This window comes from Lepus europaeus, chromosome 6 (assembly GCF_033115175.1).
Source record: "Lepus europaeus isolate LE1 chromosome 6, mLepTim1.pri, whole genome shotgun sequence".
Classification (NCBI taxonomy): domain Eukaryota; kingdom Metazoa; phylum Chordata; class Mammalia; order Lagomorpha; family Leporidae; genus Lepus; species Lepus europaeus.
In genome coordinates this window covers 103,536,373-103,548,350 of record NC_084832.1, presented here as the reverse complement: position 1 = coordinate 103,548,350, position 11,978 = coordinate 103,536,373, and positions in this window count along the sequence as shown.

The following is an 11,978-nucleotide window of genomic DNA, read 5'->3' as shown; positions in this document are numbered from 1 at the left end:
AGATTTCCTGACAGCCTCAAGATAGCCTATGTTATATGGAGAAAGGAAGAGCAAAACAAAACAGACCGACAGGATGAACGTGTCTGAGGAGCACGTGTCTGTGAAGATGCAGCTCATTGCAGTTCGTCTGTATTTCATGGTGGCATGCTGCATGTGTGTCAGGGAGGGTGGTAGGAAGAGGAAATTTGTCATTTTTCATTAATTGTGAATATTAAAAAATAATTAATATAAAATTATAATAGCAATATTATGTAATAGTACTGGGTAATGCATTTATGTTAGCATATTAAACATTTTAAATCATTTTATTTTCATTAAATTGATCTGATAAAAGCTATACATATATACAGAGATTTCTATGGATTTTAATAAAGGGAGGGTTCTCCAAAAAGTTCACAAAAAAACTGCATGGCTTTCAAAATATTTTGCATAAAAATAAACTTATTTTTAATTCCATACATTTTTTGAAGACTCATTGTATAGATGTACATATACACACACAAATGTATGTAGATTTAATTCCACTGAAGGCTAAATACTTTATGTTTTTACTTAAAACTATAAAATGACACCAAAATGAGAATAGATATGTAGAGTAACATATTGATACTATAACAACAAATAAAAAGTGCATACATGAATGCAAAAACAAAGTCATTTCAAAGCTTCATGTCATAAATGGCTATTTCCTAATACAAGTCATGACATTTTAGTAACTCCAATAAAAACATCAAATAGCAATGAAGTTATTAATTAAGTGATTAACCACTGGTACATTTTGAATTTTAAATGCTAATCTTTGAGTCAGGCAGTATAACGACGTTAAAAGCAAAGACAAATTTCTGAGAATATGTGTAGTTCCAGGAGGTGGCAGTAGTAGTATACCAAATCTCCTCTCATAAGATTCCTTAGCAAGGAAACTAGTAATGGACTCCTCAAAAAATAGATAAAATAACAAAATAAAAAGGCAACCACATAAGGTAAAAATTAAGTTTAATAAAGAACGAGAATTCTTAAAATATGACAAACTAAAACATTGGATCAAAGACAAAAATAAGTAACATATGACAGAAGAAAGGACCAAAAATATCATACAATCCTGAAGAATCCTTAAATACAAGCAAACTGGGGCAAGTAATTAAGATAAATTCCAAAACAAAGAGGACATTATATGTAAATAAGAAAAGTTTTATTATCAATATTTAAAAACTACAATTGATTGCTTCTTAACACTTCTAAAACATCTTTAAAAAGCAATAATAAGGACTGGCACTGTGGCACAGTGTGTTAAACCCATATCTGCACCTGTTTTAATCCTGGCTGCCTCACTTCTGATCCAGCTCCCTGCTAATGCACCTAGGAACGTAGTAGAAATGGCTCAATCCTCCACCCACTGGAGAGACCCAGATAAAGCTCATGGCTCGTGACTTTGGCCTGGCCCAGCCCCAGTTGATGTGGCCATCTAGGGAGTGAACCAGTGGATGGAAGATCTCTCTCTCTCTTTGTTTATCCCTCTATCTCTGTAACTCTGGAAATAATAATAATAAATATTATTTTAAATAAATAAATAAATATTTTTAAAAAATGAAACATTTTCTGGGGCCTCTTTCTCTTTTGTCCAGTATCAAATTCAAATTGAAAGAGATAAATTCGGTCTCAAAAAGGAAGTAAAACCTCTTACTCATCACCCCAGTCCAACTGTGACCACCACCACTGAAAATGGGAGCAGAGCTATGATCCAAAGGAACCGGGGAAGTTATGGAAACTGTTTATTGGTGATCGTAACTTTCAAATGAATGATGATAGTTTAAGACAATATTTTGAGAATTGGGACACATTCACAGATTGTGTGGTAATAAGAGACCTCCAAACAAAAAATTTCCAGGGTTTTAGACCAGTTTTGTGACGCTCTCATGTTGAACATGCAGTTTCAGCAATATGTCCTCAGCCACAGAAGGTTGACGGGAGTGGGGTGAACCAAAGAGAGCTGTTTCTCAAGAGGATTCTGAGAAGTCTGGTGCCCAAGTAACACTGGAGAAATTTTTTGCTGGTGGTGTTGAAGAAGATACCAAGGAACATAATTTGAGAGACCACTTTGAAAAGTACAGCAAGATTGAAAGGTAGAAGTTTTGGAAGACAAAGTGGACCAAAGAGAGTATTTGCTTCTGTAATTTTTGGTGTTCCTGATACATGTTATAAAATTGTTGTTCCTTTAGTGAAATAAGCCAGTCCCTCCAAAAATATCATATGTTTTCCTGATTTGTGGTAACTAATATGCAGATGACAAAGAAAAGTATATGAATGAAAATTTACATTTTTGAGACTTGCTTATTGCCTACAGCCCTTGTCCATACTCTGGAGGAACAGTGGCTTTTCTATGTATTACTTGTTGAATTTTTTATTTAGTGGACGGGTAGGCTTCTGATTATAAAATAAACTGAAAGTGTGTAATTGTAAAAATTAAAAGAAAGAAAAAATATGAAGGGAAGGAGGCGGGAGAGTGGGAGTATAGGCAGAATTAATGGTAAAACTAGTGTTCGAACAGTACTTTATACTTTGTGTGTCTGTGTGGGTACAATCTATTGAAATCTTTACTTTGTATATACTAATTTGATCTTCTGTATATAAAGATAATTAAAAATGAATCTTAATGATGAATGGATGGGAGAGGGAGTGGGAGATTAAAAAAAAAGAGGGAAGATAGAGTAGGAAGTATCATCATACTCTCAAGTCTGTATATATGATATATATGACATTTGTTCACCCTATATAAAAAAAAGATAAAAAATAATTGTTGTTCAGAAATACCTCATTACTAAGGGTCATGATTGTCAAGTGGAAAGGATCTCTTTCTGAATATGAGACACAGTCCCTGCTGGATCAGAAAGAGGTAGGTAGAGATGGGTCTGACAATTTGAGGGATCACGGAGGGAACTTTGGAGGTGGTGGAGGTACTTTTGGCCATGATGGAAACTTGGTGGGAGAGGCAGCTATGGTTGTGGAGGTGGTAGCAGCAGCAGCAGGTGTAGAGGAGGTAACATGGATATAACGGATTGGGAAGTGGCAACTATGGCAGTGGTCTGGTTGTAGTAAAAGATACCATGGTGATGGTGGACCAGGATATGGAAACCAGGGCAGTGGATATTGTGATTGAGGAGGATATAATGACTACAATGAAGTAGGGTATGTTGGTGGTGGTAACTACAGTGGGGGAAGCCATAATGATTTTGGAAATTACAACAGATGACAGAAATCTAGTTGTGGACCCATAAAAAGGGATACAGTTTTGGTAGAAGCAGCTCAGGTAGTCCCTATGTTGGTGGTTATGGATCTGGTGGTGGAAACGGAGCCTATCGTAGCAGAAGGTTCTAACAGCAGCAGAGAAGGGCAGCCATTCTCAACAGGAAACGGGTGAGGAGTTGTCAGGAAAGCTGCAGGTTACTTTTGAGACAGGTTCCCCACTTGTGGTAGAGCCACTGTGAAAATCTGACCCAAAAGAATGCTGACCCATAGTCAGGAAAGCAACTGCAGCTTTGACAGGAAAATTTTCTTGCCCTGGATGTCATAGCCACAGTTTGCAAAAAGTGTAGTTATGGATTAATGCAAGATAGTGTCAAATAGAAATGTACATTACTGAGGTCTTTTATCTGCTGTGGGTCTGTCTTTTCATTACACTGGGTGTATTGTCCTCTGAATTGAGGTAATGGTAACAGGAATTAAAAAAATTAAAATTTTTAACTTTAATATTTGTGTAGTTTGTGTTAGGGTTAGGATAGTTGTGTAGTTGTTTTTTTCTATGGTTCAGTACAGAAACTTTAACACAATGCAGTTTTGAAGGTGTCTCCTTGTCAGTTAACAGTAAAGAAGACCATGGTCAGTTATAATTGTATATGCATTTTGTTAAAGTTAACTGAAGAAGTGCCTTCTGCTTGACTTCAGGTGAATCTGTTCTCTACCTTCCCAAACCATGGTATGAATGGGTGCTGACTTGTGGAGAGACTAGATATTAATATGTCTGCAATGTCTTTTAGCTAAATAAGATTGAGTATTTAAATTAGCCTATTCATGAATTTAATATGTACATTCACATTCTCTCAGTAGAATCTGAATTAGAGAACAGAAGCTGTAGTGTCACATTTCTGATTCTGAGCTTCTGCTTTGACTCATATCCTGTGTCTTGTTGAAGGAATCTCTGATGATGCCTCCTAAAGACTGAGGTGCTATGGGGCTGGCACCGTGGCTCACACAGCTAATCCTCTGCCTGCAACGCCGACATCCCCTATGGGCCCCAGGTTCTAGTCCCAGTTGATCCTCTTCCAGTCCAGCTCTCTGCTGTGGCCTGGGAGGGCAGTGGAAGATGGCCCAAGTGCTTGGGCCCCTGCACCTGCATGGGAGACCAGAAGGAAGTACTAGGCTCCTGGCTTCGGATCAGTGCAGCACCGGCCGTGGCGGCCATTTGGGGAGTGAACCAACAGAAGGAAGACCTTTCTCTCTCTCTCTCTCTCTCACACTGTCTGTAACTTTACCTGTCTAATAAATAAATAAAAAAAAAAGACTGAGGTACTCATTTGTATTTTCCATGTATCCCTTGGGAACTGAAAATTCTCTCCAAAAATCTCAGACATGGGCCAATGTCAGGAATACACTCAAATTTAGTTTGCAATTATTTTCTTTAATTCATTATTGATTCAAATATCCTATATCCCTCCTCCTTTCTTATAATGTAGGGTATTCAGGTTACCTCATTTTGACCAAGAAGAACATAATATTTGAAGCAGGCACTGCTTCTTGGGACGCTAGCACCCATTTTGGAGTGTCTGGGATTGGGACCCTCTCATCCAATATCAGAGTGCTTGGGTCCAAGTTTCAGCCCAAATTCCAGTTCCAGCTTCAAATTTGGATGGTGAAGGACAGTTTTCCAGAAGAAGATTTATGTAAAACAATGTCAACAAGAGTTAGAAAAAGGATCAATGCCAGGGATAAAGAATGAAAATATCGATGCTTCAAACTTTCTGCTGAAAAATACTGATCAGATTGCACTTAGATCCTTTACTCAATGAGAAAAATTGATGCAAAACACAAGATTGTGAGCAGAGGCTACAATAAGGAAACTATTCTGACAGTCCATGATAATAACTAAGTTGAACTAAGTTGCCACACAAGTGATATTAAGTGATATTAAGATCCCAGAGTTAATTGCATTTAATAAATGTGAGAGGTGAGGGAAGACGAAATCAGGTTGACACAGATTTCTGGCCTCTATGAGTATTAGATACAGAAGATCTAGACCATAATTTCAGAATTGATATTGGATTTATCTGAGACATTAAGGATTAGCTCTTGTGAGTTCTTCCTTGCCCATGGAATGAATCATTCAACATTGGACAGATGTAAAAGAAAAAAAAATCTATTTTGAGTACATTGGATTGGAGGGAAAAAGAGACGCCATCAATCAGTAATGTTATTTTGCCTCTGATCTGTGCAGAGTTTTTTAATGCATCTTGCTGCCAACAAATAAGAGCCATGGAGTATGTCTCCATTGCAATGAACCCCATTGATACTACATTTGCTTGTTCTTGAAGGTTGAAGTGTCAAAACTAAATTAGTCTCAAAGAACCCCCTGCAACAGCAAAGGATTTTTTTCAGCACATTCTTCATATGCATGTGTTTATCCACAGGGCTTTCTTTACCTGCATGAATTCATCCTCAACATTAGAGTCTTGGATTACTTTTCTCAATATTTGAATTTTCTTTAACCATTAGTTTATTGCCTCTGAAATCTCAGAATAAATGGGACATCTGATTACTATAGCTTCAACTCCTGTGAAGATATTCAGCACTCAAAATATTCTTCAATGCAGTTTCAAATCACCAGAACAGATATCACTCAGGCATTTTGGAATTTAAACAAAAGTCAATGTAGCATATAATCCTGAATGGAATTATAACTTTCCAGACATTTATTCCAAAATGAAATAATGTTAATAATATTCCCTGGAAAAATTTCTGAACTTCAGCTATGCTTTTTTTTTTTCCTAGTCTCCTACTCTTTTAATCATTTAAAAAAAAAAATTCTAAGATTCTTCTTCACTCCAAAAAAAAAAAAAAACTTTTTGAAGAAACAAGAAAAGTTTAGTGTTATATTGCCCACAAATTTTCTTTAAAATTTCAAACTCTGTACTTTCCTTTGTAATGCAGGGACCTACTGTGTGAAGGATTTATACATAGCAGTAATACAAAGGATGCTGATTTTTACCAGCATATTGATGTGTTGCTATGTGGTAAAAATAGGTATGTTGCTACACTGTGTACTACAGTATTTGTAAATCAAATGATGCAGTTCTTTGGGAAAGGAAAAAGGATTTTTACCCAAAATAATGAAAATTAGTTCATCTTTATTTACAAATTGGCAAATGAGAATATAATATGATCCTTCAATCATCTCTCCATCCAGACATTCTGAGGGAAGGTTGGAAAATGTCTGATCTGATTTCCTTGTTTTATTGCAGGTTCCTGGGCTTCATAGCTGAAAAAGAAAGACCACGATAAAAACAAACAAAAAATAGACAAACAAGGGAAAAGGTAGCATTGCATAAGCAAACATAAAATCCCTATTCTTGCTCAGTAAAATGTCTGAAAGGTAGGCATTCAACAAACTACAGATCAGAGATTTTCCTTTGCAACTCTGTTGAATACGTTCAAGAAAGTGTGAATGATAAATATTCTCTGCCATGATCCTCTCAGAGGTATTTTACAATATCACATTATCTTTTGGAATACAAACATGGCTTTAGGATTAGGTGGGTGTCTGAGTGCCTATTGGAAGTTACAGTAGAAGCACAAACATCCAAGTGCCTGATGCAATTCCACTTTTTGCTCATAACTCTGAGCTTGGAAAGATGACAGCTGGAGAGGGCAGCAGCTTCACCCCTTTTCAACTGCTATAAATGGAAAAATCCTAAATCACTGGTATGGTTTTTGTTGTGTTAAGTTACTGTGTGGTATAACTGAATAGCAAACCAGCAAAAGTGGTTCTGGAGAAATAGTTAGAAAGATGGCAAGCTAAAAAATGAGTCAACTGGGTCAATTGTAAGACTCCACACCGCTTGGTACAGAATCCCTGAATGGTCTAAGGTGGATTTCTCAAGCAGTCTATTCTAAATTATTGCTGTATGTTGGTGTGGAAGAATTTTATCTCTGGGGAGAAATGATTTCTGTATTTGGAGGGAAACAGGGTTACATTTAGGATGACTTTGTAATGCACAAATGAGAAGCTCCCAAGAAACAATGACATAACAAGGAATAGACGTTTTCCTACTGGATTTGCCAGTAGACAAATCTTACCTGCTTTCCTAGATTGGTAGATCACTAAATTATGTGTAGTTCTTCTAGCTTAAACACAGGAATAATCACAATCCATGTAAAATGAAAAATAGGATAATCAAGCTATTCATTGTTTTTGGGGGGAATTTCATTTGATTTGAAAGCCTTCCCTTCAAGATTGAATAATCAAATTAAAAGAAAATCCACCAAAAGAGCTGAAGGCGAAAGTAATACAACACATAGCATTTGCAAGCTTTTCAGGCTCACAGACGGTAAAGAAAGAGCATAATTTAAAGAAGAGGCACTGAAAGAAACAAAGACTGATGTTAGGTATTAGATAATACATACTCAATGTTCTCCATCAAATTCAAGAAAACAAGAAAATGTCAGATGCTATGACAACAGTAAAATATTAAGCATCTTCTGTAAAGCTGGACAAGTGTGACAAATTCCTTCAATCTCTGTTTATTATGGAAGGTCTTTATTTCACCTTATTCATAAATGAGAACTTTGCAGGGTACAGTATTCTGGGTTGAGAGTTTTTTCCTATCAAGATGAAATATATCTGACTATTCTCTCCTAGCCTGTAGGGTTTCTGATGAGAAGTTAGCTGTGAGTCTAATTGGCGATTCTCTGAAAGTAATCTGGCGTTTCTCTCATGCACATTTTAGAATCTTTTCTTTGTTTTACTGTGGAGAGTTTGACTACAATGTTCCATGGTGAGAACTTTTTCTGGTCATGTCTATTAGGAGTTTGCTGTGCTTCCTCAACTTGTTTACCCCTTTCTTTCTCCAAATTAGGGAAATTTTCTGTAATTATCTCTCTAAAAATGCTTTCTAATCCATTCTCTCTTTCCACGCCAACAGGGCCTCCTAAGACCTGTATGTTGGGTCATTTGATGATATCCATAAATCTCCAGCAGTGTTCTTTTAGTTTTCTAATTCTTGTTTTTGGTCTGACTGTAAAATTTCCAGAGATTTGTCTTCTACTTCAGATATTATTTCTTTTGCCTCACCAAGTCTGTTGTTAAGGCTTTCCACTACATTTTTATTTGATTTATTGAATTCTTCATTTCTAATATTTCATTTTGATTTCTCTTTAAAATCTCCATTTCATGGGAAAAATGTTCATTCATGTCATGTATAGATTTCTTTAATTCATGTATTTGCTTCTGATTACTTCTAGGTAATCCTACAATCAATTTTTTGAATTCTGTTTCTAGCATTTCTTCAGTCTCTTCGTTTTCACATTCTAATACTGTAGTGTTTTTGTGTTCCTTTGGAAGTGTCATGTTGTCTTTCTTATTCTTGTTTCTTGAGTTGTTGCATTTATGTTAGGACATTTGTGGAGTTTTTTTATTATTTTTTTCCCTGTGATGGTTTTTATCTTTAGACTATGCCTCTGTGGATTTGTGGAGTGTCTTATCTTTCAGTGAATGCCCTGAGGTGTGTATTGGGTGTGGCCAGGGAGCTCTGTTCAGTGCTCCAGGGTGAGGAGAGTGTCCAAGTTAACATTCAAATTGGGTATAGTAAATTTTTTTTTTTTAATTGGAGTGGAGAATTAATCTGCTCTGTTGGTGTAGTCTCACACTCACCTCCTCTCCTCCAAGGAGACCAATGCCTGGTTGCTAGCCCCAGTGGGTATAAAATTCATTTGCACTGCCACAAGAACTGCACAAAGAATCCGTGCAGTCCTCAGTGTGAGCACGGGTCCTACAGCAATGACCCTCAGGGAGCCCCGAGCATGTGGGGCTGCCTGTAGTAACTACCCAAAGACCCCGCCATACCTTGTGCCCTCACACACAGCCACAGTGTTTTCACAGTCCCAGCACACAGGGCTCCTACAGTCAAGAGCACCCAGCCCCCTGTCAATTCTCAGCCAGACTCAGGCATTTCTACTCTGCCGGTTGCTGGTTGCATGGACATGAGCTGGTGCAGCTGGTACATATGTCCAAAACGGTGCCCTCCCTCTCTCAGCTAGTTACAGGACACTGGTGCCAGGTGGTCAGGGATGGAGAAAAGCCCCCGCCTTTTTATCCTGGGTTGGCAAGCACACTGTCCCCCACAGGGCTCCAAGCCATACTCATGCCAGGCTCTTGCCACAGCTTTATCACCAGTGACTTGGGCTGCTGCAGTCTGGTCTCACCTCATTCTCCAAAGCTGGTACTGACACTCAGCTGCTGGGATCCTGAGATGTGTGTGTCCACACCCTCCATGTAGATCCACAGTGTCTCTTTCATTTGTGTGGAGTTTCTCCTGTCATTTTAATTCTAACTCTTCCCTAAGATTGGGCTCTCTGCATTTTTTTAAAACTCTCATTCCCTGGACTAGAGCAGTAAACTCCCTCTCTCACAGCATTTTTAGAGAGATAATTACAAAAAAATTCCCTAATTTGGAGAAAGAAAGGGGTGAACAAGTATAGGAAGCATAGAGAACTCCTAATAGACATCTTGGTGTCTCCTGTTCAGTTTTTAAAAGCAAGGATATATGTAGTTGTATAGGGTTTGTAATTTGTTCTCAACTTAGATAATTTTTGACTTCTTACTAACAATTTAGAAACTTAAAGAAACATAAATATATGGCCGGCACCGCGGTTCAATAGGCTAATCCTCCACCTGCAGCGCTGGCACACCGGGTTCTAGTCCCGGTCGGGGCACCGATCCTGTCCCGGTTGCCCCTCTTCCAGGCCAGCTCTCTGCTATGGCCAGGGAGTGCAGTGGAGGATGGCCCAAGTGGTTGGGCCCTGAACCCGCATGGGAGACCAGGAGAAGCACCTGGCTCCTGCCATCGGAACAGCGCGGTGCGCCGGCCGCAGCACGCCTACCGCGGCGGCCATTGGAGGGTGAACCAATGGCAAAAAGGAAGACTTTTCTCTCTGTCTCTCTTTCACTGTCCACTCTGCCTGTCAAAAAAAAAAAAAAAAAGAAACATAAATATCTGCAAACATACACACACACACACACAATTGCTCATCAACATAGTAGTTGAAATAGTCTATTAACAGTTCTCAACTGGAAGTGATTCTTGGCTTCCTGCCCTCACAGACATTTGACAATGTCTGGAGACACAGCAGAGGTGCTACAACATTTTGGGAAAAGAAGCCATAGATGATGCTATGTATCCTATAGTTGAGGATCACTCCTTGTAGCAAAGATTTATCCAACCTAAAATATCAATAGTGCTGAGACTGATAAACCCTGTATTGCACAATTGGAAACATCTTAAACTTCAAGAGAAGGAAAGTTATTAATGACCTTTTAAAAAATAATTGACCCACTTAGAGCATTATAATGTAAAAGAATATTATTTACATAAGAAAAGGATAATTTTATATTTCTTAGTTGGAAAATATTATAGGGTAACATATTCTTTATGCTTCTCACAATAAAACATATGTAAAGCTTATAAATTAGATAGAACAATATTGGCAATGGATCTTTTTTAAAAACCTTTCTTAGTAATTTCCAAGTTTCTGCATAGAACCCAACTCTATCAGGATTTTTTTAAGTTACTTAAAAACTTTTCTTTTCAAAATAGCTTCTTGATACCCAAGATTTAGTTACCACAGAAGCTTTATTTACTTTGCATGAATTTTTGTTCCTGGTAAAATGAAAATTCTTTTTACATTAGTATTTTATATTTGCATCTAAGTTTGTATAATAACACTGCAAATGAGGTTTCTTTTAAAAGAGAAAAGAGAAAAACTGGGACTTTGGTAAAGGAGCTAAAACAAAATGATCCTGTAGCCAGAAAAAAAAAGAGAAATATTCAAATTAATGAACATAAAATATAGAAACAGTTATTAAAGCTATGATTAAAGTCAATGGAAGTAAACACTAACACATTTAGATAGGACTACTCATCGCCAAGATCCTTCAGGAATAATGCTTTGGGTCATACCAAGAAGAAGAGCCAGCTGAAGTGTTTGCTGAAGGTTTGGAGAATACAAATAGGTAGTAGGAAAACATAGCTATAAACACTAGCTACAACCATTCAACTAGTTGAAGAAAAGATAATTCTATGGTTGTGAGTCTCTCATCCTTATTTTGTTATTTGTGTTTATATATAAAAATATACATATAAAATGTCTTTTTCCTTCTTTTATTACTTTATCATATAACATAGATTGTACTAACTGATGTGTAGCAGTATTTTTTTTTAAAGATTTTTATTTGGGACATGTTCACTGAAGCCTGTGCCCTGGGTGCTTCTTGTGGGAAGAACACCATCACCCTGCTCTCCCCAACAGTGCGGCCTCCCACACCGGAGTAGAAGATTCCTGGATAAGGGTCAGTGGCTGCTTGAATTGATGCCTTGATCTAGTTGGAGACACTGTGAGCACAGCTTCCTGAATGGAGTCACTCAGAGCTGAGCAGTCTACTGGTGAGTCTTTCACTTTATGAAACAGGCAGAGGGTGGTAATGGGCCTAGTTAAAAACAAAAACAAAAACAAGACAACCACTTCTCTTTGCAACTAAGGATGACCATGTGCCTTGCTGGCCATTGAGAGGTTTAAAAGCAAGATTTATTAGAGTCAAGACCTCCAGCCAGAGCAGCATGGAGGGAGGCTGCAAGAGAAGCAAAACCCAAAAAACCCCATGGCACTGGGGTATTTAAATACAATTTCAAAGGAAAAAAAAAAAAAAAAGATTGACA